This window comes from Neltuma alba, unplaced genomic scaffold (assembly GCF_004799145.2).
Source record: "Neltuma alba isolate B1F8T4 unplaced genomic scaffold, ASM479914v2 tig00010609_pilon, whole genome shotgun sequence".
Taxonomy (NCBI): domain Eukaryota; kingdom Viridiplantae; phylum Streptophyta; class Magnoliopsida; order Fabales; family Fabaceae; genus Neltuma; species Neltuma alba.
In genome coordinates this window covers 47,208-59,190 of record NW_021635467.1, presented here as the reverse complement: position 1 = coordinate 59,190, position 11,983 = coordinate 47,208, and the positions used below count along the sequence as shown (strand labels likewise).

The window sequence follows — 11,983 nt, the reverse complement described above, 5'->3', positions numbered from 1 at the left end:
AATTTGATCAACTCGATTAATGCCTATTGCTAACAGAAGAGGAATTGTGGTGATCTGCTCAGCTGTTCCAGCAAAGCACACATTGAGCAAATTTAAAATAAAAGAAAAAGTTATCTAATTTAAAATAGAAAAAAAAAAAACCAGTTTAAAAAGAAAGCAAATACGAAAACACAACAAACAAAATTATTAAAATCTATTATCAAAAAAAAATATGAAAACATGAAATATGAAGACATCTAGCAGAGTCAGTCTTCTCCAATGTTCCAAGGAACTGTTCCCTTCAAGATAACTTTCCAAACTTCCCAACATAAATCTATTTGACTTGAACATTGTACAAGATATTGTTACAAATATAGTGAGACACATGCAAAACACTACCTATCAAAATATTGCTCAGAATAGAATAGTAAATCATTAAAATTCATTTAAAAACAAAGGAAACTAAACAGCTCCCGTACTGTTTAAATCTGTATATTATTATGTTGACTTCATGGTTGGTCTGGCCAGAAAATTTTCTCATCACTTTCTCATGAATACAATTAAAGAGGGTGACCTAAAAGAAATCTTCAATAGAAGAAAATTTGGTCAATTGGATTAATGCATTGCAGCCCAAAAATGTGAATTACTAACAGAAGAGCAACTAGAGTAATTTGATCAAAAATGTCCTAGTATGAGTCCTAGGAGCTTGTAAGTAACAAAAAATTGGTAAATTATAGTAATACATGGACTCATCACCTTCAAGACAGCTTTCTGGAAAGGTTCTTCAAGCCAGCACCCATACATTTAAGAATTACTGTGAGTCTTTGGATCTGGCTTTATAACGAACTTCAAATCCAAAAACTCCCCTATATTTCTCAGTGTTTCTATCCCATGCTGGGATAACTGTCCAACGCGAATCTTGGAAACATCTTGTGGACATAGGGAGCAGAGAAGAAACAACAGACCCTGCACACCGAACAACAGTGTTAAAGAAAGAAAGGATGGGTCCGGGCAAATGGAAGAAGAAAATAAACGAGAGATTGGAACCTCGTATACTTTGTCCAGCATCAAGGAGAAGTCATTATCTAGGAGCTAGGCCTATTTCGACTAAATATGCAATTAAACAACAGAAACAGGATTTCTTGAAGCAATAACAACAAGCAGCCTCATTCCGTTGTATAAGATTAGCTACGTAGATCAAAGAATGACATTGAACTCTATCAACAACTAACTCTTCAAATGTTTCGTTTCTCAGAAGTTCAAAAAGCAAAACCAAAAAAAAAAAAAAACTTGACCAGAAAGATTAACAAGGGCCGGTTTAATTAAGAATTCGACCTGATGCGTTGAATCCACTACTCCGCCCCCTGCTGGATTTCCTGAAGTAAGGCATAAGCAGTTTGTTGACCAATGTCTTCTGGGGGTATCAGGTCTTTCTTCTCATCATCTGTGAAGTCAGTAGCTTCTTCATCATGATCACGAGAAACAGCAGTGTCGACAGAAATGAAGCAGTCAGAAGTAGTTTCTGCAACAAGCGAAATCCCATATCCAGGAGACCTGTGTTATTAAGAGGAAAAATCACCCAAAAACAAGGTTATACAATAGAACTTGGGATCTATCAAATCCCTAACAAATATATTAACAAACGTAAAATAAAGTATATGATGATCATACTTTCCAGCCTGTGGGCCAGTTTTGTGATCTGTAAAAATGTGTACATCTGGGAGTAGACGATTAAATATTCCGCGGGCAGCATGAATCAAGGTATATTCAAACTGAGAGGACACTCTAGCAGAAAATGTAACTCCTCTAATTCTCTTAACCATGGCCTCGTCAGTCCAGGAAACTGCCTGCTAGGACAAATATGTAAGATTGCAAATAAAATTACATAATTATAAATTAGTAATAAACTTGGGTACTCACATTAAGACTCTGAACAACAGGCACGGACAAAACGACTTCCCCACCACCATTCGGAGGAACTCCACGACACTCTATTTTAAGATCCAGCTGATCAGAAGAGACTCCAAAGCGTTTCAATATGTGCAGAGTGGTGGAGCGGAAAGTATCAACTGACGGATCCTTAGAATCATTTGTAATTCCTGACAACATAATATTGAACAGCTATAACGAACGGATCATCTGGTTATATCCCATCATTGTTGCTTTGAATCCCGTATATCATTTAGTTAGTATATTTATTATTCACATAAAATCTAGTTAACATTCATCCCTGTAATATAGAGGAAGATAGCACTTCATATTATAAGTCATAAGTTTGATTCGCTTTGAAACTGAAACCTCAGAGGAAGATAGCAACTCATACTTCAAATATAACAGCATATCATGAACCATCATCAAGAGCCAGAGGAACTGTAATTAATAGCTACTTACTTTCTATAATTATCACAATATTATTATATATATAGATCAAATGACTTTACTTATCCCATATGCATTAGCATCAACTGGCACCAAATTGCCAAAAAGGTTGCCAATCATCCTCAGTTATCCTACCACCTCCTGATAAATTAAGGGTGGAAACAATTATACGTGATTATTAGAGATCACATCACAAGATAACAACAGGTGGAAAATAATTGGTCTAACTTATCTCCTATGAATTAACATCAAATTGCACTCAATCGCCAAAAGTTTGTGTTTGCCGACCAAAGTTAAGCGTATGCTTCACCACTCTATTCTCTTTTTGTGATTAAAAGGTCATTCTGTAAAATGCATCATGTTTAAAAAGACACAATAAATTACCTTTGAGCCTAATCTCGGGGGGCTTCTTTCCAAATAAAGCAAGAACTATCAGCGGTTCCAAGAAATAACCAATGGAGCGACTAACACCACAGTCATGCGCAAGATTCTTCCCACCCATGATAATTCCAGGCTTGTACTTCAATTTAGTAGCTATCCACAAATAAAACCCAATTCAGCCCCCACATAGCCAGTTGAATCATTTTCAGAATTTAAAAGCATCATATAAGCCAACAGAAAAACTAAAATTACCAGCTTCGTTGATTTCGACACAGCAACCATCGCAGATTTTCTCAAGCAAACGAAGAAAAGAGACCTCGTGTTTCTAAAGACCCGGGAAAGTCTTGTCTGCACGAATATCCTCGATAATAATCGAATTACCTGAGAGAATGGCGAGAATTAATCGTTGCCTGAAGCTCTGACATCCTTTTAGCCTCTTGTAATCCTTATTCCCCATTCTCTATTCCGCACTCTCCACTCTTACAAACTTCAGTAGTAAAGTTGGGAGTAAATCGTAGAATTCTCGTTTATGGGCGTCACAGATTCTTGCAAACAAATTCTTGAATTGGATTTCACGCTCACATTCATACCACATTCTACCGTTAAATAAAAAAAAAGTTTTGAAAATCCTGAAAAATTGCAAATATCCCATTCTGTCATTTCTAGCAGCTCGTACAGCAATACTTCATGAATATTTTTATGAAAAAACGACAAAAAAATCATAAAAATCACAAAATCATAAATAAGGTATTCTTACAAAGATGTATTGTTATATACAAATTAAATATTGTCAAAACCTATCCACAAATCCTGATTTGGCATTTAGTTATTTTCAAGATTTCTTTATTTGTCATTCTCTCTATTTTTATCCCTTGACCCTATCACCCCCTTCCATTTAATTCTCATCATTTCTGACAACCATACAGGCTCTTTGATTTTCTTTTACCTTTGCTTTCCTTTGCCTTGCAACACACAGGACAGAGAGCCTTTTTTTTCCCATATAAAAAACTAAGATTAAATATTTTTATCCAAAGGTCACAAAGATATCTTTTATGCATGTATCAATTTGGCAATTAACACAGTATTCATATGGTAAAATAAAACTCCTAAATAATATATTTAAATGGGAAGGAAAATAGCAGACCCAAAAAAAACACACATTTCCAATTTGGCATCATAGAAAAATCACAATCATTTTTTATTAATGCAAGAAAAAGAGGAAGGAATAAAACCTATACTTGTCCACTCTTTCTTGGGTATAATTGCTGATCCTATATACAAAAAATATAGCCTATAAATTTCCAAGGATACTGGTAACTCAAAAACCTAAAGTTATAAACATCCTTGGTATTTTTGGTATTGAACTTCACCTGAATTAAGGTACCGTTTGGATGTTTGCCCAAACTATGGTTTGGGGGCTCAAACAATAGTTTGGGTAAAAAACTGCCCAAACAGTCATCCCAAAAACCAAACCATGGTTTTGGGTCAAAACCATGGTTTTGACTCCAAAACCATAGTTTTGGAAAAAGCAAAAATTTTTTGCTTTTGGAGAAAAAAGAAAAAGTGTGAGAGCCTATAGGATATGTATCTTGTTATTTTTTTATAAACATATTTTTTTATAAACATATTTAATCTTATATTTTATAAATATATATACATATTAATTATTTATTAATTATATTATCTTATGTATTATTAATTATGTTGGTAAAAATATATTATTAACAATTTTATTCCTTCAAATTAAAATATATCATAAAATCTATTTTTCTGTAATTATCATATTAACTTATGTCTTTTTCTTTTAGTAATTTGTGTATATAAAAAGTGCTTCTAATAACAACTATCCAAACACTCTCACTTCTCAAAATCATTCCAGAATCTATTCTTCATAGAATCTATTCTCCAGAATCACTTTTTCAAACCACGGTTTGGTTTAATCCAAACACACCCTAAATAGAGGGGAAATAACACACAAAGATGTGCAAATACGTCCCGCTTTTTTCTACACTCATTATTTCACCTGAATTAATTTCAAGAGATTGACTTCAAATCCTCCATATACTTACTTATATGCAGAAACATCCCGCCTCAACTATCTCCAGCAAATTTATAGTCCCACATGAGAGAGGAAGTAGACAAAAGGGTCATGAGAGAGAAAAACTGGGATCAACCCGCCCCTCAAATATGCATTTGAAATTTCACTCCAACCTTGGGTCCTAACATTTCAATAAAATTATTTTTTTAATTTATTTATTGTGTTTAAATATTAATACCCATGAAATTCTGGTCTAGCATGCTTGGGTGGAAGAAAAAGAAGTTTGGACGAAAAAAATGAATTATGAATTAGGTCTCACAATTTTCTTTTTAATTTTTATTTTTGCTATCATCCGAATGTCAAACACCATCATTACCTGACATTGTCCTGCATCCACATAAACACAACTGAGTGCTAAAGTCGATGAAGTAGTGGACCCAACTAAAGAAGGAGCTCTCCCTCTACTTCTCAGCATCTTTCGATCGATCATGGTGAACTAGTGGTCAACCTTGAAAAATGAGTGCCAGCCTATACGGAGAGAGAAGAAAGAGAAAGTTGTGATTTGTTATCACATCATTCTTTGTATTAATGGCGTCTAAATTTATTAACGAAGGACTATCATCCTGAAGATTGTGAAGCATAAGGACCTCTAAAAAAGGTCGAGGGACCTAATTTAACATCTAATACAATTATGGGAGTGTTTGGATAAGTCCAAACCATAGTTTGGATAATAGCTTCTAGAGAATAGATTATGAGAAGAATAGATTTTGAAAGAATAAATTTTCTGAAAAAGTGATTCTGATAAAGTGAGAGTGTTTGGTTAATTATTGTTAGAAGTGCTTTTTTATATGTAAAAATTACTAAAAAGGATATAAATTTAAATGATAATTACATATAAAATATATTTCATAATATATGTTTATTTGAAGTAATAAATTTTTTAATAATATATATTTTGGTAACATAATAAATAAGACATAAATAATATAAATAATAAATAATTAATGTGTATATATATTTATAAATAATTACAATATTTTTAGGAAAATGATTTATTTTGCTAATAAAAAAATATTATTATTTATTAAAGATTTTAAACATGAATATTATTTTGCCAATAAAAATATTATTATTTATTAAAGTACTCCCAAGCTTCGAGCTTTCCCCACTTCCTTCCTTATCCCCTTCTGTTCATCTTTCTTATCTTTACAGCTTTGTCGCACTCTGTGCTTGTCTGTTTCTTCTGATTTCTTGCAGTGAAGTCGCTCTATTTGATAAACAACAAAAAACAAAGTCACTCTGTCTCCTTCGTTGAACCCTCACAGCATACTGCTGGCAACGATAATGGACTACACACCGCCTCCGTTTGACAACGGCTTTACTGCCGAGAAGCTCTTCTGCCAAGGTTACACCTACACTTATGACGATGTCATTTTCCTCCCTCACTAAATTGAATTCCCTACTGATGCTATTTAGCTTGCTACCAGAGTCAGTCATAATGTGCCTCTAAATATCCCTCGTGTCGCTTCTCTGATGGACACCGTCTCCGAAGCTCACATGGCCGTCGCCATGGCTGCCCTTGGTGGTATCGCTTTTATCCACTCTAATACGACGCCGTCCGATCAGGCTACCATGGTACGTTCCGCTAAGTCGCGCCGAGTGCCGATTCTCTCCAGCCCTGTCTTCAAACCACCCTATGGGAGGATTGAGTCGTTGGATGATTTTGGCGACTCACTGACGGCACAGCATGAATGGGAGAAGAGGCGACGGCACAGGAGAAGAGAAATCTTCAGAAGGGGCGACGGAATGGGAGAAGAGAAATGAGAGAAGAGGCCTTCATTAAGTTTAGAATGGGAGAAGAGGTGCTTTTTCATTTGGGAGCTACTAACAGGAGTAATAATTACTCCAACGACTATTTGTTACTCCTCAGAAGCGACCCGCGTGATGCTTAAGTCCAAACCATGGTTTGCCTGCTCAAAACCAAGGTTTTGTTAGAAACCAAGGTTTTTAAAAAAAAATTAGTGTTTGGCAATCAGCCTCCCCAAGCCATGGTTTGGGGTCCAAAAACACTTCTGGGGCAATTGCCAAACACCCCCTATAAAGACCAAGAAATTAATTTTCCCAAAGTATTATTACTCATCCTGCTTAGATGAATGAGAAAAAATAGAGAGAAAATAATATGAGTAAATGTTAGAATGACTAAAATTCCTTTATTATAAATAATTGGCAAAGAAACTAAATATTTAACAAGAACAAATTATTTTTCTATATGAAAAAATAAAAAGGGGATAATTTTTAAATAAAATAAAATAAAATAAAATAAAAGTAAATAAATTATGCATTATTCAATATTTTAAGAAAATGATAAAAATCGAATAAAATGAAAGACTATAATAACATGAGATATTGAGATCATGAAAATGTCACTACTAGTACCATTAAGATTAATCTTGATACTTAGAAAACAAAATATCTTAACCATGATCATGGAATAAAATGAAAGGCTGAGGAGTGATAAGAGCTTCGTGGAAGAAGATAGTGATGGGAATGAATTTGCTGAGCATAAGTCTCTCGTGAAATTTTGAGGGGAAACCACACTATTCCATTTAAGCAGCGAAAACCTCCATTCCTCTCCCATTTTTCATCTCACTTTTCCTTCCTCTCTCATTTTATCTCAATCCAAGCAGATTTGCAATAAATAATTTATTATCAGTTGTATGGGAAAAATATAGAATTTGTATGAATGAATGAAATGGTTCTCACGCACTTCAATTCTTCTAATTAACTGATCTTTCTAGTACAGCACTCTATTATAGCACCACTGCTTCTGGCAAAACAAAAAACAAAAAAAGTACCACTGCAGAGGCTTTAAACTACATATAGTTCACTGCAGTTTTATAAATACTACAACACGAATATCAAAAGCAAATGAAAATAACTAAAAAGAAAAAGAAAGAGGAAGTTTTTTTTTTTTTTAAAGTAAAAGCATCAAATAAGCTAAACGTCATGTAGTTGGCCAAAAAAAAAAGCCAAAGGTCATGCAAAAAAAAAAAAGAGGTTCATTAGGTATAAACATAAGCGAATGAAGTTTTAAAAAAGACATAAAAAATAAAAGCTAGCATGACGTGAAGCACACTAAAGGTTTCAAAGAGGAAAAAAGGAGATTAATATGCCTTATGTAAACTATACTCTTAATTAAAGTATCAAATATATGAGGGGAATTTTAGTCCACTAGAAAAATCTCTTGGCAAAAACCATTTGCTTATGTGTGCTGGTCAAACGGAAGGATAGATGCAGCAAAATTTACTCTGAGGAACCTGACTCTAAGAAAGATATAGTCTTCTCAATAACTCAGAGAATTATCAAGGACACACCACGATCCAATCTCTTGACCGTTCAATTTGTTGACAAAATATTCTATGGTTAAATAAATAATTATCACAGATGTTTTTAAACCTTTTTTTTTTTATAACAACAACCAAATGGAAGAAAATAAAAATATTTATCATTAATTATTAAAGCATAATCAGACACATATATTCAAGGAGACATACATATATATCCGAAGCAAGTTCATATATTGTAGCAATTACAATAAAATTAGGTCCAGAGGATAACAGGACAGGAAATTCACAGAGAAAGATGCAGAGAAAGAAAGCGACAGAGAGAAAAAGAGCCAACAAATTTCACGCCCAAATCCATCATCCCATATCTATTTATTTTAAGTTTTTAACAACTTCCCCCAACCCAGTCCACTTCTTGTAGCCCAACTAAGCATGTGTCCAAGGCCCATACGATTGCTTTTTTTTTTTTTGACATTGCTAATGATATTGCACATATTTAGTTATGTCATTATCTAATTGAATTTTATAAAATGCTTTGATTTATTTGATTCAACCTTAAAAGATGAGTTAATTTGAATTTTAGATAATGATTTGATTTATATTATATATGTTAATATTTTTAAACTATATATATTTGATAAGAAAATATTTTTATACTTATATAACTTGTGATTCTATAACTTGAATTAAAACTTTATATGTTTCAACCTTAATGTATCTTAAATTAAAGTAAAATAATAACTAAACTACAAAACTTGAAAACAAAATTTACTTGAAGAAATTTTTTTGATATCTTTGCCACTAAAATAGAGCATACTTATAATAAAGCACGATTAAATAAAAATGATTGCCCCTGGGCGACGGTGAGTGTTTGGTAGAAGATATGAAGGAGGCCAGCCATCAAAACTTTTTTTTTTTATTTAACCTAAGTGGAGCTTATTTGGAAGCTACTTAAGATGAGTCAAGGTGAGTCATGCATAAAAATAATTAATTTATTAAATACAAAAAGATTAGGGATTGAGTTTTAATTAAATTAAAAATTCAAAGACTGAGTCACACTAAATCATAGTAGAAAGATTGAATTAAAACTTAAAAAATCAAAATATTAATTTTTTCTGAAAAAATAAATTTTTTTTAAACAGGCCTGAAAGTTTGCCAACCAACCCGAACCCGCCTATTTAATGGCCGCGCCTTGCGAAATGGGTACTTTTTCAAATCCATAAGCCGTTCTTCCCAGTGCTACATTCATCACAATTGAACCTTTAGTTCCTAACCTAATTCGAGTGGTCATTGAGGGAAAATCATTATTAATATCACTAAAAAGTTACTTATGGCACCAACACGGTTGGCTCTGGTAGAGGGTTGGAATTCTTGGAGCCCATATTTAGTGCCTATCCACTTTGCTAAGCTTCTCATCAACTACCATCACCGTTCTCATCGTGGGAGCACCATCTGAGCTATAGTGTCACATTCTGAAGACGGAGTCTTGCGAGCCAAAAAAAGAGGGGCTTCAATGCTTGGGACCAACTTAATGGTAAATCACTGGTTAAAGCTACAATTTTGTGGGATTTTATGGACAAAAGTTGCATTTGGTTTTAAAGAATAACATAATGAATAATGATGGTTTAACATTGTATCATTGAATGGCCTTCAGATATGCTCGGAACTAACAGCAAGAAGTTTGATTCCTTATGCGACTAATGCAATTGCAATATGAAAGAGTATTACACAGAATGAAATTGAACGCAACAAATTCTGAGGACAAACAACACTCAAATAAACACAAGCAAGCTTCAAATGAATCTTGTTTTCTTTTGTTACTTGGAGGATAGAAAATATGGTCTGAAGAATAGTGAGAATGAGGAGAATGAATCCAGCAGCAGAGGCCGCACCTTGCCAAGCCGTCCTGCAATAATCACGCCTCAAACTCGCTTTACTCTGTCGCAAACCATTTTCGCAGAACTTATTCAACCTTTTGAAGATGTCAACGTGTTAAGTAATCAGCGTTGCTACACCTTCATTCTTTTCCATCATTCTAAACAACAGAACAACCTCAGTATTAGTAATGAAGCTGCGGACTATTTTATTATCAACCAGGACATCCACATCTTCCTTTGTGTTGATGAGGCGACTCCATACAAGAGCATAGCTAGTAATGTAAGAGGTAAAAGGACAATGGATCTGTTCAAAAGCAATCATATTAAAGAACAAAGCTTCAGTCACGAGATCCATCACCAAAATCTGTGGAAGCTCCAGAACATGGCCTGAAAACTTGATGTCTAATGGGCTCTTGCTTTTGCTGGCCTTCAACTTTTACTCCAAATTCTTGCAACTCCTCTGCACTGTATGAAAGAACATCAGTAGTGTAAAAGAATGGTTCCGCTTCTGGAGGACCTCCTGCTAACAACAAAAACCTAAGCAAATTTGTGAAATGCTTTGTGCTCACATTATCAAGATCATGCTTTGGCTTTTCAAGGTCGAATGCTTCACTAAAGAACCGATAAGCAAGCTCAGAAAAAGTGATTCCATCATCACGAAGGTTAGGGGGAAATGCTATATTGAATAGCTCTTCAAAAACAAATAATGGTAGTTGATTCTCAAATAAAATTAAATCTAGATGTAGATATCCAATTGATGGATGTGACAGTACATCATCAACCATATCTGTCTTATAACGCAGAGGGCTGAAAAGTTTGACGACGAAAGCAGCATCCACTGATATCAATTTCACGAGTTCCTTATCAGCGAGATTGATGTTCTCTGAATAAGAAGCACGCACTTTCGACACTGAACTTTTCACAAAACTAATCAAAACATCCAGGTTTGCTCTGCTTCTTTGTGTAAATTTTTTGAGAAAAACTTGCTTGAGCCTTTCCATATCTCACAGCCTCTTATCACCGCAATGAAAGGGACCAATAGAAACAAATTTTGGGGTGTGAGCATCTGGAAGTTCTATACAAGTCACTCTAGGGATACACCTGCCTCGATACATGTGGCTATCCCTACTGTCTTGAATCATAGTTTTGATGTCAAGCATCACATCATCTTCCATCTATCAAATTTGAGTTTAAAAGTAATTTGCAAGCAAAATAGAAACATGGACGCACATCATATATTAGATCATTTTTATAACTAATAGCATAGGTCTGAAACATTAGCAGCTTACATGCTGTAAGCATAATTTTTTAACTACATATATAGTGTTAACATTACATTGTCAGTTATCTTCCTTTTATGTAGAATACGTGTGACATACAAAAGGTTAACCAAGAAAAAAACCATCAAATCTATTAATAAATGAGAATAGAAATTCGCAATGAATAAGGACAAAATAATATAATTATTTATTATTTCCTAAGAATGTTTCATAGGGATAGTTTTGGTACTTGCTTAATTTCGAACCGTTAGATTAAGTCTGGGCGATCTAAATTTAATTATTTTCATTTTTTAACCAAATTAAATAGAGTTTAAAATAAAAATAATGTATTAATTATCGCTTTCCAAAAAAAAAGAAATTAACAACAACAAAAAATTTAAATTAAATCTCAACCATTTGAAGCAGATTTTGGAAGGTCCAGAATTATTTATCCTGCAATAAGCACCAAAACCAAACTTCTTTCACAGCATGTAGCCAGTAAAATATAAGGGTAAAAATTAACGTTATAATTTTGGAAGTAGGCATACGCATTACTTTGCAATCTTACAACCTGTGACCAAGAGAAAACGAGACAATTAAATAAGAAAAGAATTCACAAAAGAAGAGAGTACGCCACCAGGCCGACTTTTACAAGGATTTCAAATAGTCTTACATACTTTGGACTTAATTTCTTCATTTTCATCGATCTTCCAATGCCCATAGTCG

At 33.8% G+C, this 11,983-nt stretch overlaps 1 pseudogene; it reads right to left on the bottom strand.

Annotated features, from left to right (window-relative positions):
- Positions 1 to 706: 706 nt before the first annotated feature.
- LOC114757541 (probable RNA 3'-terminal phosphate cyclase-like protein) lies at positions 707 to 3,279 on the bottom strand (annotated as a pseudogene).
- Positions 3,280 to 11,983: the final 8,704 nt, after the last annotated feature.